This window comes from Onychomys torridus, chromosome 18, assembly GCF_903995425.1.
Source record: "Onychomys torridus chromosome 18, mOncTor1.1, whole genome shotgun sequence".
In the NCBI taxonomy this organism is placed as follows: domain Eukaryota; kingdom Metazoa; phylum Chordata; class Mammalia; order Rodentia; family Cricetidae; genus Onychomys; species Onychomys torridus.
The window spans coordinates 66,332,236-66,350,362 of record NC_050460.1 but is presented as its reverse complement, the minus strand read 5'-3'; the positions used below and the strand labels follow the sequence as shown (position 1 = coordinate 66,350,362).

Here is an 18,127-nt window from a genome sequence, read left to right as displayed (position 1 = left end):
CGAGTGCTGGGATTAAAGGGTGCACACCACCGCCCGGAGACAACACTAATTTTTAAAAACTTTTTACCAAATTGACACAGGAGCCGGGTAGGGCGTGGTAGGGGTCACGCCCGTAATTCCGAGCACGGCTGGAACCCATCTTGCACTGTATAGTCCCAAACGAGCCAGGAACACGGCGGGAGGTCGGGGAGGAGAAAAGCCTACTGGTCAACAAAGCCTTTGTTTTCAATGGAAAGCACGTAGAGCAGAAGCTGAGGTGCAAACCCGGATTTCTCCGGCTGTAGACTGGGTGCTAAGAAGGGAACAGAATCAACGCAGCCGGGGACCTCCAGGAGGCCGGGGTCTTTACCCCGCCTTGGCCGTCTAGGCCGCCTGCCTCCATTTCTTTTTTTCTTTGCTTTGCTAATTTTCCAGGATTCACAAGTCCTGTATATGACTCTCTACCCAGAAGAGAGAGAGAGAGACAGAATCCCACTCGTGCTTTCCTCATTTGCCAGCGCGACCCGGTCGGGCATATCAGAAGACGACTCTGCCGCCAGGACCCCGGGCTGGCGCGGCTATAAAGCGCGTGGGCGGGCGCCGGGCGGTCTCTTTGTGCGCGCCCGGCAGCCCGCGGTCCCGCGTCCCCTCTGTCGGTCTCCGCGGAGTGCGTGGGCCCTGCGGGGACGGGGCGCGGGCCGGCCTCGTGCAGCAGGTACCCCGGGGCCCGGTGGGGAGGGCTCCGGCGTGGGGCTGGGCAGGATGACCCCATTTACAGACTAGAGTTTCTGATGTCTCCGTGACGCCGCCCTTGCAGCTGACCCAGCCCGGGGTGCGCGGCGCGGGCCGGGGTGCGCGGCGCGGGCCGGGGTGCGCGGGCCCCTGCTCACTCGCTGCTCCCTCCCCAGGTTCCCGGTCGTCGCCCGCAGCCCCCGGAGGCACGATGGTGAGTGGGTGTGGCGAGTGCAGGGCGGGCTGCGGAGGGCTGGCTCCCGGGGAACGACGGCAATGATGACCTCCGGTGAGTCTGAGTGTCTCGCTGACGCCATCACCGCAGCGCGCTGACCGCCCCCGGGTGCAGCGTCGGCAGTGGCGGGGCTCCCGAGCCCTCGTGCTTACGATTTGCTTCTGTCTTCCCAGCAGGGGTTTGAGGACACCCGCTGGCCGCCTACTCCTCAGGAAAGGTTAGTGTTGGGTGCCAGAAGCCCTCTGGAGTTCCTCTCGGGCTTTCTTGCAAGGCTTCCAGGGCGATAATGTTTACTTGTCTCCTTTATTCTTCCTGTGCATTTGTGGGGGGGGAGCGTCAGAACTGTCTGGGGTTATAGGCTGCCGTGTGGTCCCTGGGACTTAATTCGGGTCGTCTGGATGAGAGCAGACAGTGCTCTTAACCATGAGCCTTTTCTCCAGCCCCATTGATGGATTCGTAAGATAGAGCCGGCCTTACAGCCAGCCTCTCACAGATCCCAAAGGCAGGCCACCAATTTCCAGCTTTTTGTTAATTTTGGAATTTATCCTGACTCCAAACTTCGAATGGCTGGGATTAAAGCCATTATATTTGTAGGTCAGACACTTTCTCTGGACCGTTCGGGTTGCAGGGAGGTTGTCGGGTGTGTTGGGGTTTTTTGTTTTGTTTTGTTTTTAAGCAGTTAATGTTCCAGTGGCTTGGTGGTTTTGGATTTCCTGTAATTCTCCTCAGCCCCAAAGCCTGGGAATATAAGCGTGGGCTATCACAACCTGTTTTCTTGCCTCTCAGACTAACATTCCCTGGACTTCTCTTGTATCATTATGTACTGAAACTGATGTTGTATTGGAAGATAATGCCCTTGATTCAGGTCTCCCTAAATTGGGAATGATGATTTCACAGACTAGAGTCTCTGACATTGGTCCTGATGTCAACTATAAATCTGACTCACTTAGGGAACCTGAATTCTTATTCTGGGTGCACCATTTATACCTCCTCAGGAGGGAACCCAGCATCCCATGTGCTGGCTCTGGCTCTACTGAGTTGTGTAGTAGGCCCTTGATTGTCTTATTTTCATCTCTAGAGGGAGCTCTGAAGAATACGAAAGGGCCTCATCCCCTCACCTAGATTTTTGGCTGACCTGAGGACCCAGCCTAAGGTGAAGTTTGTCCTTGGAAGGAAGTGATCCGGATGGCGTGATTGTGCCTGCCCAGTCCCACTGTCTAGGACAGCAAGTGCTTTCTCCTTGCTGTGGTGGTGAGTGTTCTGGTTAACCCTCTGTTGCTCTAATAGAATGGGTCATGACTGCTAAAGACAACTTGGGATTTAAGGGGTTTGGCTTATTTGAGTCCATGTGTTTCCTGCAAAGCTCTAACACATGCTCCTTTTCTGGAATTTTCAGGATTTTGCTACAAGAGCTGACTAAAGGTGGGCCTATCCTTAGGATTTTGTTTTTACTGGGTGTCAACAGCCAGACCACATCAGCTGGATATGACACCTGTGTTACCAGAGTGGACCAGATCGTCCCCCATTTATTTGGGTAGTGTAATGAAGGCTTGTCTTTTCCCTAAAACATAATATTTTGTCTTCGCTTTCTCTGAAAGGTTCTAATAAAATACTTTAAATTTAATTGGTTGTTATCTGTGGTGTGTGGGGATAGTATGAAAAGATTTATTGCAAGTAAAAGGTCTTGGGTCCTAGCACAAGGTCCCAATAAAGTTTGACCTGTATGTATGTATGTTTGCCACAAAGGTGTCTGTCCCCAAAGGCATTGTAGGTAAGCGCTGGGGGCCCTTGGAGTTTTGTGGTCTGTTCCCATGCAAGTGATCAGGATGGGCTCTGAATTTGAGGTTCCTACTGAGCAACAGTTCCAAGCTGAGTGAACAGGGGCAAAACCCACAGGTTTGGTACACCTGCTGGCTAGTTGTGGCTGCTAACAGACATGACTGGACATGTGAGGTCACAGTGTGTCACCATGTAATGTAACCCATTTGGTTCTAGAAGTAGAGCAATAGAGTTTAGTAAAAGTTCTGTAAAATATTGCACCTGACGTCAAGCTGACCTCAGTTTTAGCCCATGTTTGGGGCATGATCTCACTTAGACCACTATCTTGAACAAGTATATCAGTACTGAATCTCCAGTCTGCCTCCTCTCCCCCATGCATACCTGAGTTCTTGCTACTGTCTAAAGAGTAGAACACAGCATCGAATCTCTTGCACAAGTAGACACTGGGAATTAAACCTCAGCCCACTGGAAAAGGGTCTGGGTCTCTAACCACCTCATGTTGGATGAGGTGATTTCACCCACCTGTAAACATCCCAGGTGTACCTCTGGAGGGGAGTGGGACAGTTGCCATGTTAGCCAGGCAATTCCAGCTCCCCTGACATTCATGCCAGTGCTTGGCTAGCATACCAGAAGGTAGGGATTCCAGCTAACTAAACCTCATGGTGGCACATAGATGTAACACTGACACTTGGAGAGGAAAAGCAGAAGGATCAGATGAGGTCATTCTGATAATATGAGTTCCCAGGAGCTAAGGAAGGCCTTGTCACAAACCAAAAATGAAAAAAAAAAAAAAACAAAACAAGGGATGTGGGAAAGACTAATAGGGAGTGGGAGTTATTAGGATACAATATACCCATGTATGAAACCTTAAGAGAACAGGGTCTATCTCTGTCTTTTCTGGAAATCTGAAAACCAGATAGACCTCAGACTCAAGACTTCTTGCCTCTGTCTCCAGTGCTGGGATTAAAAGTGTAGGCTGCCACCACCCAGCATACTTTCAAAGAATTTAGATTTTTTTTTTTTTTGATGCTGTGGTGTTGAAGATAACCATGGTCCCTAGCCTCCAAGCACATACACAGGAAGTGTTTCAGGGAGGGACTAAAGACCTGTTCACACCTGTAATTCCATCACTCCAGCAGGGAGATGAGTTTGAGGACAGCCTGAACCACAGTGCACTCTTGTCTCCAGTATGCGTTTGTGTTGGGCTCTGTCCCAAGACCAGGTTTAAAGTAATACTCCAAGGGCTGGAGAGATGGCTCAGTGGTTAAGGGCACTGACTGTTCTCCCAGAGGACCTGGGTTCAAGTCCCAGCACCCACATGGCAGCTCACAACTGTGTAACTCCAGGATCTGACACCTTGACACAGTCTATATACATGCAGCAAAACACCAATGCACATAAAATAAAAAGTAAATTATAAAAAAAAAAAAAGTAATACTCCAAGACAGGCATGGTGGTGCATGCCTGTAATCCCAGCATTTGGGAGTAGAGGCAGGAGGATTGTGAGTTCAGGGTGATCCTTAGTTACATAGAGGCCAGTATGGGACACAAGATACCTATGTGCATTGATGTTTTGCCTGCATGTATGTCTGTGAGGGTGTCAGATCTTGGGGGTACAGACGGTTGTTAGCTGCCATTGGATGTTGGGAATTGGACCTCAGGTCCTCTGGACCTGGAGCACTTGGTGTCCTTAACCGCTGAGGCATCTCCCCAGCTCCTGGCCCTGACACAGCAATTGCACGCAAGACTTGGCCGGCGGGCATCTGGGCTGGAGTGAGGAGCCGTGGGAGGCCCCATTCTTCCCTGAAGAGCTGTGGGCAATTAGTGGTCGCTGGGGAAACCATCTTTTTTTTAAATTTTAAATAAATTATGTGTGGATGTTTTGCCTACATGTATGTCTGCTCCACCCTTCTGACCCCTGAAGACACCAGGCACACACATGGCACATGTGCATGCAGGCTAAACACATGCATAAAATAAATCTAAAACAATTTTTAAGCTTGAGGCCAGGCTACTTAGCCACAGGTGATTTGAGACAAAGGGGAGCCACGGAACATTCTTCGCATTGTTTCCCTCCCTAACAGGAAAGTTGTTTTTTCCTAATCACATGATTGGCTTTTTCCCTTTGAAATTGTCCCATCTCTAACTTGTGGTGGTATTGTTTTCTCCAAAATATTGTGCACCCTAATAAACTTATCTGGGGTCAGAAAACAGAGAAGCCACAATATTAAACATGAGGTTAGGCTGTGGCACTCACACCTTTAATCCTAGCATTCCAGAGACAGAAATCTCTCTGGATCTCTGTGAGTTCAAGGCCACATTGGATACAGCCAAGCAGGTGACTCACGCCTTTAATCCCAGGGAGTGACAGTAGAAAGTGGAAAGGTATATAAGGTGTGAAGACCAGAAACTAGCAGCATTTGGCTGGTTAAGCTTTCAGGCTTTGAGCAGCACAGTTCAGCTGAGACCCATTCAGATGAGGACTCAGAAGCTTCCAGTCTGAGGAAACAGGACCAGCTGAGGAATTGGCGAGGTGAGGTAGCTGTGGCTTGTTCTGTTTCTCTGATCTTCCAGCGTTCACCCCAATAACTGGACTCAGGTTTGATTTTATTAATAAGACCTGTTAAGATTCCTGCTATACTAACTGGCAAAGTGGTGGGGAACAGGGAAAGGTGATGGGGTATAGTCAGAGCTGGTGATCCAGTTCAGCCAGAAAGGCAGACATTTGCCACCAAGCCTGATAACCTACCTGACTTTGATTGCCGCCACCCACTTGGTGGACGTTATTTTCTGACCTCCAACGCGCGCGCGCACACACACACACACACACACACACACACACACACACACACACACGCATACACATAAATAAAAACTTAAAGTCATTCAACTTTAAAAGACTGGGTGAGGGTTGGGGATTTAGCTCAGTGGTAGAGCGCTTGCCTAGCAAGCGCAAGGCCCTGGGTTCGATCCTCAGCTAAAAAAAAAAGACTGGGTGAGATGACACACACTTTTAAGCCCAGTACTCGAAGGCAGAGGCAGGTGGATTTCTGTGAGTTTGAGGCACAGTCTGAGGTACATAGTGAGACCTTGTCTCAAAACAAAACCAGAAACAAACAAACACGGTTAGGTGTAAGGACCACATGCCTGCAATTCCCATAGTGGCCAGAAGAGGGCATCAGATCACCTGGACTTGTAATTACAGACTGTAGTAGGGTGTTTTAAACCTGGGTCATCTGGAAGAACAGCCGGTGAGTGCTTGCTTGTTTATTTGTTTATTGAGACAGAGTCTCACTCTGTAGCCTGGCTGGCCTGGGATGCATTGTGAGTTCAAGACTGTCCTTGAGCCTACAGAGATAGGCCTGTCTCTGCCTCTAAAGGTGTCAAACTGACCCTGCCAAAACGTGAACTTTTTACTCTGATGGGTCTGTACTGCATATAATCTCTCACAATACTTGGTTGGGGTTACAATATATTGTGAACAGGAATGATTAGGATTCTGGAGGTAGCTGGGCTACGGTGGCGCAGGCCTTTAATCCTAGTACCCAGGAGGCAAAGGTAGGCAAATCTCTTTGAGTTTGAGGCCAGCCTGGTCTACAGAGTAAGTTCCAGGACAGCCAGGACTGTTGCACAGAGAAACCCTGCCTCAAAAAACCTAATAATAATAATAATAATAATAATAATAATAATAATAATAATAATAATAATAAAAGATTCTGGAGGTAGCCAGGGCTGTTACACAGAGAAACCCTGTCTCGAAAAACCAAACCAACCCAAAACAAAAAGATTGTGGAGGTAGAGGCTGGAGAGATGGTTAAGAGCACTAGCTGCTCCTATAAAAGACACAGGTTTGGGTCCCAGCACCCACCTGATGGCTTACAACCATCTGTAACTCCAGTTCCACGGAATCCAGCATCGTCTGGCCTCTATGGCAACAAACACGATGCACAGACATACACGCAGGCAAAACACTCATTCAAATAAAAAAAAATTTTAAAAGTAGGAAAAGGGGAGATTTTAAAAGCACACAGAATAATTTTTTCCAGCAAGTGCAAGACCCTGGGTCTTGCTCTGGGATACTCAGCTCCGGGGAATTTTGGGAAGAGGGCCCAGGAACGAAAGACTGAATTCTTTTTTGTTTGTTTTTGTTTTGTACTTTTATAATTTATTTATTTTTATTTTATGTGCATTAGTGTTTTGCCTGCATGTATGTCTATGTCAGATCCCCTGGAACTGGAATTATAGACAGTTGTGAGCTGCCATTTGGTTGCTGGGAATTGAACCCAGGTCCTTTAGAAATGTAACCAGTGCTCTTAGCCACTGAGCCATCTCTCCAGCCACCACCACCCTTTTATTTTCTTTCTTTCTTTCTTTTTTTTGAGACAGGGTTTCTGGTTGTCCTAAAACTAGCTCTGTAGACCAGGCTGTCCTGGAACTCACTCTGTAGACCAGGCTGGCCTCAAACTCACAGAGACCCAACTGCCTCTGGCTCCCGACTGCTGGGTTGGTTTAAAGGTGTGTGCCACCAGGGCCAGGCCAGAATACTTAAAGTTAACTTTGACCAATTTAGTCACTCTTACTGTCCCCGCAAGTGTAGAGCACCTCTTACTCTCGCAGAGAACCTAATGCTGTGTAATGTTCCTTTTTATGTATAATGCTCTTCCGGAGGCTTAGCACGTGACTGAATTAGGTATGAGTGACAATCTTCCCAGACAGTCGCTTACAAAGCCTATTTGGTACCTCACCTGCCCTTCCTGAACCCTTGGCATCCCTTCGTAAATGGTTAATTTTTCCTGTAAATGATCAATCATTTATCCAAGGTCTCTTCTGCCTTCCTTTCCCTTCCTTCCAGATCAAACTGCCCCAACCTGGGTGCCAGTTCAGGCATAAGACTGAACCACTGTCAGAGTATCAACAGCCATATGGGGCTTGGGATGTAGCTCAGGGGTACTGTGCTTGCCTGGCATGCACAAAGCCCTGGGACTGTTCACACGGCACCGTATAAAACCAAGGGCATGCATGCCTGGCATCTCAACACTTGGGAGGCACAGCTGGGGGTAGAGGGTCAGAAGTTCAAGGTCAGCTTCAGCTGTACAACTAGTTCTGAGCTGCATAAGATCTTCTCAAAAAACAAACAGCATGGTGGTGGCACACGCCTTTGACCCCAGCACTCAGAGGCAGAGGCAGGCAGATCTCTGTGAGTTCAAGGCCAGCCTGGTTGATGTAGTGAGATCCTAGAGCTGCACAGTGAGGCCCTCTCTCAAAAAACAAAAACCCTCCAAATCCCTAAAAACACACAAACTACTTGGGCTAAGTTGAGATCATTATCTAATCATTCCCATCCTCAAAGCCCGCAGCTTCCTGTAATGAGGAAGTGGTTTAAAAAGGCTACGCCAATGAACTATCTTCATCAGCCCAGCAGCCTTTATCCACACATCAGAAGTGGGGCAATCTCAGAACTATCATCTCCCCACAGAGGAAGTCTGCTGGAGCAGGCTGGAAACCCAGGCAGACATTGAGCCTCCCCAGGCCTCTACTCTGGAATTCTCACATGGTTCAGTCTCTCCACATGAAGCCTCCACAGGGCTGGGAACTGTGTGGCACCATGCTTGGCCTAGGTCTTAATTGCTCTTACATACAGTTAAAATCTTAACTGTATTAAAATCACTAACGATAATAATGTTTTCTACATTCTTACCTCAAGGGTGCCTGGCGCTCATTTTCCTGTCTGTAATCGAAGCCAGTGTGGGACAGTCCGACTTCTTAAGCCATAGACATGGGACTCTGGCTGCCCGGAGCAAACGACTGTCAGCCAGCTAGAGGCCAGACCACCCTCTGCCAGCACCAGAGGGCTTTGAGAAGACTGCACAGCGGCAGCTGATTGCTTCGGACCCTGAAGGCATGTCCCCAGCCAGGGCTGCTTGAAACAGTTTGTACCAATTTTTAAAGCTATTTTGTGTGTATGGGTGTTTGGGCTGTATGCATGTCTGGTACCATGTTTATGCCTAGTGCCTGAAGAGCCCAGGAGACAGTGATGGATGCTCTGGACCTGGAGTTACAGATGGTGGTGAACTGCCATGTGGGTACTGGGAATCAAAGCCAGGTCCCTTGGAAGAGCAGCCTGTGTTTTACCCATGGAGCCATCTCTCCAGCCCCCTGAACCAGAGTTTTTGCTTTTGCAGCTTCTGGGAACTCTAAAAGACACCTACACTATTCCCACTTAGACAAGAAGGGGCACCTCCCACTGGTGAGCAGCCGAACATGGGACAGTTATGTTAGGCATAACTTGCTTTCATTTGGAAATTAAGCATAGCATAAGGAGTTACAGGTTTGTGTCAAGTTGACGAGGGATGGACTTGTGATGCTCTTCTTGATTGCCAACTTGACTGTATCTGGAAATAAGTAAAACTCAAGTGGCTGGGTACACCGGGAGGAATTTTTTCTTCCTTTTGTAATACAAATCCTATGCTCAGGTTGGCCTGGACTTCACTATGTAAGGAAAACTGGCCTCAAATCCTGCATCTTCTACTTTTGAAGTTCTGGGATTTTAGGCATTTGCCACCATGCCCTGCTTAAAAACATAGTTCTGGTTGGTGATTCTCAAAGGGCTGAGCCAATGCAAAAGTAAAAGTGCCCACAGGGACACAGTTCCAATGGGCTGCTCTCTTGGAAAACAACTGTTTTGAGCTGAGCCAGAGCACAACACACAGGGGAATCCTGTCTCAGGGGCCCTGGCCAGCACAGTAACAGATGACTTCACAGCTGAGAACTCACACTACAGCCAGGCACGGTAGCCCCCACCTGTAACCCCTGCACATGGGAAACTGAGGCAGGATTGTCTTTATTCAAAGATAGCCTGGGCTACACGGTAAATTCTATGCCAGCCTGGGTTCCAGAGTGAGACCTTTTAAAAAAGATGATATGATGCCTTTGGCTTCTGGCTTCAGTGGGCACCTGAACTCACCTGCACATACCCATTACACACATACCTACACATCATCAAATAAAATAAACCAAGTTTTAAAATTGATATCAGGAGACAGGGGTGTAGCTTAGTGGTAGAGAGTGGGTTAGCATGTGGGAGGTCCAGGGTTAGGATGTGGAGGTCCTGGGCTCAGTGCCCAGCAATGGGATAAGAAAGTGAACAAACATTCTAGAATAAAAATAAATACAGAGAAAAAAATTATATGCCAGGTGATTTTAATCCCAGCACTCGGGAGGCAGAGGCAGGCAGATCTGAGTTCAAAGCCAGCCTGGTCTACAGATCAAGTTCCAGACCCCAGGCTACACAGAGAAATCCTGTAGAAAACCCATAGATAGATAGATAGATAGATAGATAGATAGATAGATAGATAGATACATACATACATACATACATACATACATACATAGAGATACATAGATAGACAGACAGACAGACAAACAGGGGAGTGGCTCTCAGGACCCCACACCTAGCTGAGGAGCTATTGGTAGCTGAAAGCTGCTAGGGTATGGAGAATCAGGTCTAAAAATTTGTATTACCTTTGTGTGCATGTTTGTGCCAGGGTGTGTGTGTGTATTCATGTGGGTACTTGTGGAGGTCAGAAGACAACTTAGCAGTCAGTTCTCCCACCATGTGGGTCCCAAGAATTGAACTCAGGTCTCAGTCTTGGAAGCAAGTGCCATTACCTGCTGAGTCATCTCACCTACCTTGAAAGTTGTTGCCCCTGGTAGGTTTGTCCATGGCCCAGTGGATGGCCCCACAGTGGGTGTATGGGCAGCACTGACTGGACTCATTGGTTCATAAAAATGGAGCGGGGAGGGGCAGCAGCAGCTGAAGAGATGGTTCACTGGCTAAGAGCACCAGCTGCTCTTCCAGAGGACCCAGATTCGATTCCCAGCAACCACATGGAGGCTCACCACTGTCTATCGCTCCATTCCAAAGGGTATGGAGGGCTAGGCCTTCCTCTGGTCTCTGAGAGTACCAAGTATACAGGTGGTATACTTAGAAACATGCAGAAAAAACATTTATACACATTAAATAAATAAACGATTTAAAAAGGAGAAGTAGGAGGGAGATGTGGAGGGAATCTAGGAATAGTTGGAATCGGGGTAAAGATGATCAAAATATATTGTATGCATGTATGAAATTCTCAAAGAATAAATGCAGGCTGGAGAGATGGCTCAGTGGTTAAGAGCACCGGCTGCTCTTCCAAAGGTCCTGAGTTCAATTCCTAGCTACCACATGGTGACTCACAACCATCTGTAATGAGATCTGGTGCCCTCTTCTGTCTTGCAAATACACACATGCAGACAGAACACTGTATTCATAATTAACTCTTATAAAAAAAAAAAAGAATAAGTGCAAAATACTATTGTTTGATTGGAACCTCCAACTGCACCCTGCTGATCCAGAAAGCCACATTTCTGTCTCTCTCTCCAAACCCCACCCACTCAGAGAGTCTCTGAACAAAGGAAAGGTGCCAAAAAGCCCAGTCCTGAATTCTTGGAGGCTATGGCAGCTTCTCCCCTGAAGCTGTCAGCTGCCCAAGTCCCATACTTGGGCACAAACCCAGCTTGTGGCAGACTCGTCATCACCTCTCGCCTACATGCTATATAATCTCCCTGCTTTAGTTCAGGTGTGTGGCTTCTCTGGCCTGGAGAACCCTGCGGGGGAGTTGCTTTGCTCAAATTGTTGCTATACTTTCTCAATTCAGCTTGATTTGACTTACCGCATCAGTGGAGAAACCTATTATCGAGAGCCAGAAAACCTATTAATTATATTTAAAATAAACACACAATGAACAGGTAACTGGAGGCCACATTAGTGACCTGGAAAGGAGACTATCCTTAAACAGCAGGAGAAACTTCTCAACCTGAGGGACCTTGGGGCTGAGCCAACCAGCAAGCATGCTGGGAGCTGTTCTGGCCATTCGGGTTTAATGCTGTCACTCCTACGGGCACAGGTGGTGTCTTTAGCTCTGGCCAAGGACATGGGTGGCATCTCTCAGCAGGCCAGCCTTCCATGGCTGTCTTTTTTTTTTTTTTTTTTTTTTTGTTTTTTGAGACAGGGTTTCTCTGTGTAGCTTTGTGCCTTTCCTGGATCTCGATTGGTAGACCAGGCTGGCCTTGAACTCACAGAGATCCACCTGGCTCTGCCTCCCGAGTGCTGGGATTAAAGGCGTGTGCCACCACTGCCCAGCCATCCCTTTTTTTTCCCCCTATGGTTGTCTTTAGCCATTGTTGTGGTTTTTGGTTTTGAGAAAAGGTCTCATGTAGCCGAGGCTGGTTTCCAACTGGCCAATAAGGTGTCTGTCCCCTGCCTCCTACAGGGCTGTCTTTCGATTGCTGTTTTATTTTCTGAAGAATAGGAAATAAGTTATCCCAAGGGTAAAGTACAAGCTGACACTGAGGTGTTCGATGTCATCGGCCCTGGTCAGGTGACCCTCGAGTGGAAATGATGATATTCTAGAATGCCTATTGCCTGTCATTAAACCATTAAAATCTAAAAATACACCAGAGATAAAGATGTCTGCCAACACTCTCCAGTTAAACCTTAGTGGGTAACCCTGGGGGAGGGGCTTCCACAGCCTTGTGAAGGTGGCTCTTGGGGGGGGGGGGCATCTTCCAGACCATGGAACTCCTGTGCTCCACTGGTTTGATTTTTTTCTGAGAGAACTGAACAACCTCTAGAAAGAGAAGACTTTAAACATTTTTTGCGTGTTAAGGTTGGAATGCAGGGCCTTGAGCATGGGTGTGCTCTTGACTACACACCCCACCTAGCCTTTTTTATGATGGACAGTAAATAGTATAGAGAGCTAAATGGTGTGAAGAGCAGGCCTGAAGTCATGGGACTGTCCACCCAGCTGTCCAAGGAGACCCGAGGTATTGCAAACCAAAGGCCAGCCTGGGCTACAGAATATATTTACAGCTTGGGAAGTTTGCCTAGATCCTGTCTCAAAAAAATAAAAAGGGAGTGGAGAAATAGCTTGATAATATAGTGCTCACCTCAAAGGTGGGCCCTATCTAATCTTCAGAACAGGGTCGGGGGTATCCCCTGGGGGTGGGAGGATGGAATCAGTTTAAGGCCAGACTCTGCTATATAGGGAAGTTGAGGTTTAAGGCTAGGTTTTAGGTCTAGATCCTATCTAAACTCTTTTTCATCGGTGCTGGTGGCACCCCCCTTTAATGCCAGCACTCAGGAGGCAGAGGCAGGGGGATCTCTGTGAGTTCCAGGCCAGCCTGGTCTACAGAGTAAATTCCAGGACAGCTAGAATGGTTACAAAGAGAAACCCTGTCTGGAAAACACAAAAATAAACAAACAAACAAATAAACTCTTGAGACAGAGAACTTAAACAACTAATCTCAAATCAAAATGAACCCAGGACATGCCTTACTATGAGCCCATCCCTGGGCTCCATCTGGGCAAAATCCACACCTTCTTCCAGCACTGATGTCTCCCCCAGATTGTACCAGGAATCTCAACAGGTCTCATTAATAAAATTAAACCTGAGGCCAGTTATTGGGGTGAATGCTGGAAGATCAGAGAGACAGAACAGGCCACACCTCACCTGGCCAACTTCTCAGCTGATCCTGTTTCCTCAGATTGGAAGCTTCTGAGTCCTTATCCGAATGGGTCTCAGCTGAACTGCTGCTCAAAGGCCTAAAAGCTTAACCAGCCAAAAGCTTCTAGTTTCTGGTCTTCATGGCTTATATATCTTTCTGTTTTCTACCATCACTCTCTGAGATTAAAGATTCCATTCTGGGATTAATGGCATGAGTCACCATGCCTGGCTATTACCAATGTGACCTCGAACTCACAGAGATCCACCTGGCTCTGCCTCCCAAGTGCTGGGATTAAAGGCGTGTGCTACCACTGCCTAACCTCTATGTTTAATATTGTGGCCGTCCTGTTCTCTGACCCTAGATAAGTTTATTAGCATCCACAATATTTCGGGGAGCACAATACCACCACACAGAGTCCAGGCCCCTCCACTCCTGCCCTTCACTGCTCAGCTATCTCTCCAGCCTCTGCTCCCCTGCTTTTGCATACAAGGCCCAGGACGTTTCTCCTCATCTCTTGGATCAAATGCTGAAACCCAGATGTGCTGAACTGCTGCCTCTTTGAGCACAGTGTCAGGGTGACTGGTTCTAGCCTTGGCAGGGCATCCTCAGAGACTGACGTTTGTTCCTGATGGTCCCTGCTCCCCCCTGCTTTCCACCAGGCCTCCAGTTGCTGGGGCAGCTCAACATCTCCAGTGAGTCTGAAGCATTTGCCTGCTGCGTGCTGGAGGCCAGACTGCCACTTGGAAACTTTTACAGGCCCAAGTTTGGTCAGAATTCTTGCACTGGACCCAGCAGACCAAACTAAGGCTGTAGCTCTGTCACACCACGAAGCTCTTGGTTTACAGATTTGGGGCCACAGGAAGTGTGACTTCTAGCCTCCATCTCACAGAAGTGTGAACCTCGGTTAGAATTTTCTACATATTTAGCCTTCTCCATTGTACCCAGAACAAAGATCAAGACCACTTTACCCACTGAAGAGCAGAGTGCTTGACTAGCATGCCTGTGGCCTCCAGTTCCTTTCCCAGCACGTCATAGGAAAGGAAATGAAAAACCAAGACGTTTACCGACCACATTGCTTGTTTGCCCATGTTCTCTTTTTTTAATTTACTCTTTTGTGTCTATGAAATGTCTTGCCTGCTTGTAGGTAAGTGTACCTACCACATGAGTGCCTGGTGCCCATGGAGGCCAGAAGAGGGTGTTGGCTCCCCTAGCACTGCAGTTGGGATGGTTGAGAGCCATCGTGTGGGCGCTGGGGACATGAGTCCTTCCAGGAGCTCTCAACGGCTGAGGCATTTCTCCTGCCCTTTGGAACCAGTGCATTAAATGGCTCCACATTAAAACCAGTGCAAACCATTGCATTGTCTTGGCTGGAGGCTTATAGACACTGGCTGTGCCTCCAGAGTTCAGCTCCTGTACCCATGTGTCGCCTTGCCATGACTGGCTTTTACATGGGTGCTGGATCAAAACTCAGGTTTTAGGCCTATATGATAAGCATTTACCTACACAGACACGGTCCCAGCTCAGAAATGTATTTAAACTATTTTTTAGATTTATTTATTTGTGCATGTGCCTGTTTTGCCTATCTATATCTATGTATATGTATATGTACCACACGTGTGCCTGGTGCCTGAGGAAGTCAGAAGAGGGCTTTGGATCCCCTGGGACTAGAGCTACAGCCAGTTGTGAACTGAAGATGCTGGGAATCGAACCTTGGTGCTCTGGACAGGCAGCAAGTGCTCTTAACTGCCCAAGCATCTCTCCAGGATCTATACTGTCCAATAGAGTTGTGACAAGTGCCGGTAACACCAGTATTCTGGAGGCAGACACAGGAGGCTCACAAGTTCAAGACCTGGCTGGTCTACATGGTGACACTGCCACCTAACCAAGATAAAACAATCCAGGGTCAGGTATGTGGCTCAGGAGCGGTACAGCACTCACCCAGCATGCCCGAGACCCCAGATTCCGTTCCAAGCTTTGGTTGGGGGGCACCTGGTGCTGCCATGGAGTATGGTGAGGAAGGGGTCTGGTTTATGATGGGCTCCAGAGCCTGTCCCGGGGAGGAGGGGGTCTTCAGGCATCATCTACTGGAGCTCAGGGTCTTTGGCTCTGCAGAAGGTAGGTGTTGGGTCACACTGCCCATGATCAGTTCTAATTCACCAGGCTTCCCTTCTTCCCCCTACCTCTCCCCCAACCCCTATGTGTGTGTGTGTGTCTGTCTGTCTCTATTAACATGGTCTTGTTAGGTGTCTTAATCATTTTTCCTGTCCCTCCCCCTCTGCTTCTGCAGGACAGTGGATGGGCCTCGGTGTGTTCCATGAGGCAACCATGTGGTTTACTGACTAGGGCATCGAGTTACATCAACTGACTCTGAGAACTGCTTAAGGGAGAGCGAGTCCACACCCCAAAGTTCCCTTACCAACCATGCACCAGGAACAAACAGCCCAGAGGAGGGAAACTCTCTCTCTCTTAAAGTCTTATTTTTTAAAGATTTATTCTAGTTTTATGTATATGAGTGTCCACCTGCATGGATGAATATGCCTGGTGCTCACAGAAGTCAGAAAAGGGTATCAGATCCCCTGGAACGGAAGTTGCAGATGGCTGTGAGCAGCCATGTGGGTCCTGGGAGTGAAACCCAGATCCTCTGCAAGAGCAACAAGTGATCTTAACTGCTGAGCCGTTTCTCCAGCCCGGGAAAGTTTTTTGTTTGTTTGTTTTTTTGTTTTTGTTTTTTCTTTTTTTTTTTTAAACTGAAGAATTGCAAGTAATAAATGAGGAGAAAAAATAAGAAAATAAAATAAAAATCACTCATTTGCAACTCCATGAAATAATGGTAACGGACAACACATCCCAGGATGGTGTTGTTGCTTAGGAGGGTTACAGGCGAAACTTCCAAAGATGTTTGTGCCCCCAACCCTGTGCTCAGTCAGGGACAAGCAGACTAAGCAAACATGAAGGAGCAGTGGGCAACACATGGAAGCCAAGGGGGAATTGGACTCTCTCCAAGAGCAACATGAATCCAGCCAAACCTTCATGGGTCTCACAGCTGCAGACACGGGAGATGGAGGGGACGTTAGATGACATCAAGGAAGCAAAAATACAAAGGCAGAGAGGGCCATCCCAGGACAACCCGCTGTTTCTGTCCAGACAGGACTGAAATCAAGCTGCCAGCTGAGCAAACACAGGGCCAAGAGTCAGCAATTAGGGACAGGCAGTGGTGGCACACACCTTTAATCCCAGCACTCGGGAGGCAGAGCCGGGGGATCTCTGTGAGTTCGAGGCCAGCCTGGGCTACAAAGCGAACTCCAGGACAGCCGGAGTGACACAGTGAAACCGTCTCAAAAAAAAATGAAACAAAACAAAACCAATTGTGGATGTTGGCCTGTCTTGGTGGGGTATACCAACAGTCCTGGTTCTGAGGCAGGAGGATTTCAGGAATTGGAGATCAGTTGGGCAGTATAGTTAAGATCCATCTTAAAGCAAACAAACCAAAAACTAACCTAAACCAAATGTTGAAAACATGGTAACCATTTTTCTTCCTTTTGTGGTTTGAAAAAGTCTATTAGCCAGGTGTGGTGACACACTTCTGTTATCCCAGTACTTGGGAGACTGATGCAGGAGGATGTTGGGCTGGAAGCCAGCATGGGCTGTGTAGTGAGTTCAATCCACTTTGAGACACATAGAGGAATTTTGCTAAAAACAAAGTGATTAAAAGACAACACATCTGTCATGTTTTAGAAAACCTAAGCTTTTGTATTTGTGTGTGTGTGTGTGTGTGTGTGCATGCACGCTCGAGCATGGGAATGCACTGAACTGAGGCCTCCTGAGTGCTGACGTGCTTACCTCATGCTGTGTCAGCAGCAGCCCCAAGGGGGACAGGACAGATTGTCTTAACACTTCTCCCAGAAGCTATCCAAAGAAAAATGACCCTCTAAACTGCAAATGAATGTGACCAGCATTCCTCTATGTATAAAATATTTTTTAAAGCAGAGATGGCAGGATGGCTTAGCTGTCAAGGGCGCTTGCCACCAACCCTGACAGCCTGCGGTCAATCCCTGGGACCCACCAGAGGAGGAGGAGAACCAACCCCACCAAACTGTCCTCTGACCACAGTATACCTTTCTCTCAATAAATACACGCACCCCTCAAGGACTGAACCCAGAGTTTGGGCATTCCAAGCACAAGCTTTACCACTGAGCTACACATTCAGCCCAGGGAGTTCGGGGTTCCAGGCTCTTTCCTTTTCCTGCGGAGAAGGACTCTGCTTTCCCCGACACCAGTGGCATCTGCCTAAGGGTGAAGGCGATGCTTTCTCATAGACTGTCCTCACAGGCTAGGCTGACGAGGCTTCCCATCTGGCTTTACACATCTGTTCCCTACTTAATATCCCACACCATTCTAGACATAAAATATCCTCAGCAGGGTGGTGGTGGCGCACGCCTTTATTCCCAGCACTCAGGAGACAGAGCCAGGCGGATCTCTGTGAATTGGAGGCCAGCCTGGGCTACAGAGTGAGTTCCAGAACACCCAGGGATACACAGAAACCCTGTCTCGAAAAACCAAACAAACCAACCAACCAACCAACCAACCAAACAAAATACCCCAAACAGCTCCCTGATACTCCTGGACACCATGAAAAGCATCAGTGAGGGAGGACTGTCAATGGGCAAGTGGGGTTTGATCGACGGGTTCTGTCTCCCAAGCAGTGAGTGGACCAGTCTCTCTCCTAACCTCACTCCCGTCTCACCAGGGTCCCTGGGGCAGTCAGGAAGTTGTGAGTGGACGGAACCACGGACTCCACAAACGCTTTTTCTCCTTCATTAAAAATTTAAATTACAAATATTTTGATTTATAAATAAT

At 48.0% G+C, this 18,127-nt stretch overlaps 2 non-coding genes across 2 annotated transcripts; both read left to right on the top strand.

Moving 5' to 3' along the window:
* Positions 1 to 983: 983 nt before the first annotated feature.
* Positions 984 to 1,046, top strand: LOC118570155. Its single transcript, XR_004943148.1, has one exon. It is a non-coding gene; the product is annotated as a small nucleolar RNA SNORD48 (small nucleolar RNA).
* A 778-nt stretch (positions 1,047 to 1,824) lies between these two features.
* LOC118570154 lies at positions 1,825 to 1,890 on the top strand. The gene has a single exon (XR_004943147.1). It is a non-coding gene; the product is annotated as a small nucleolar RNA SNORD52 (small nucleolar RNA).
* Positions 1,891 to 18,127: the final 16,237 nt, after the last annotated feature.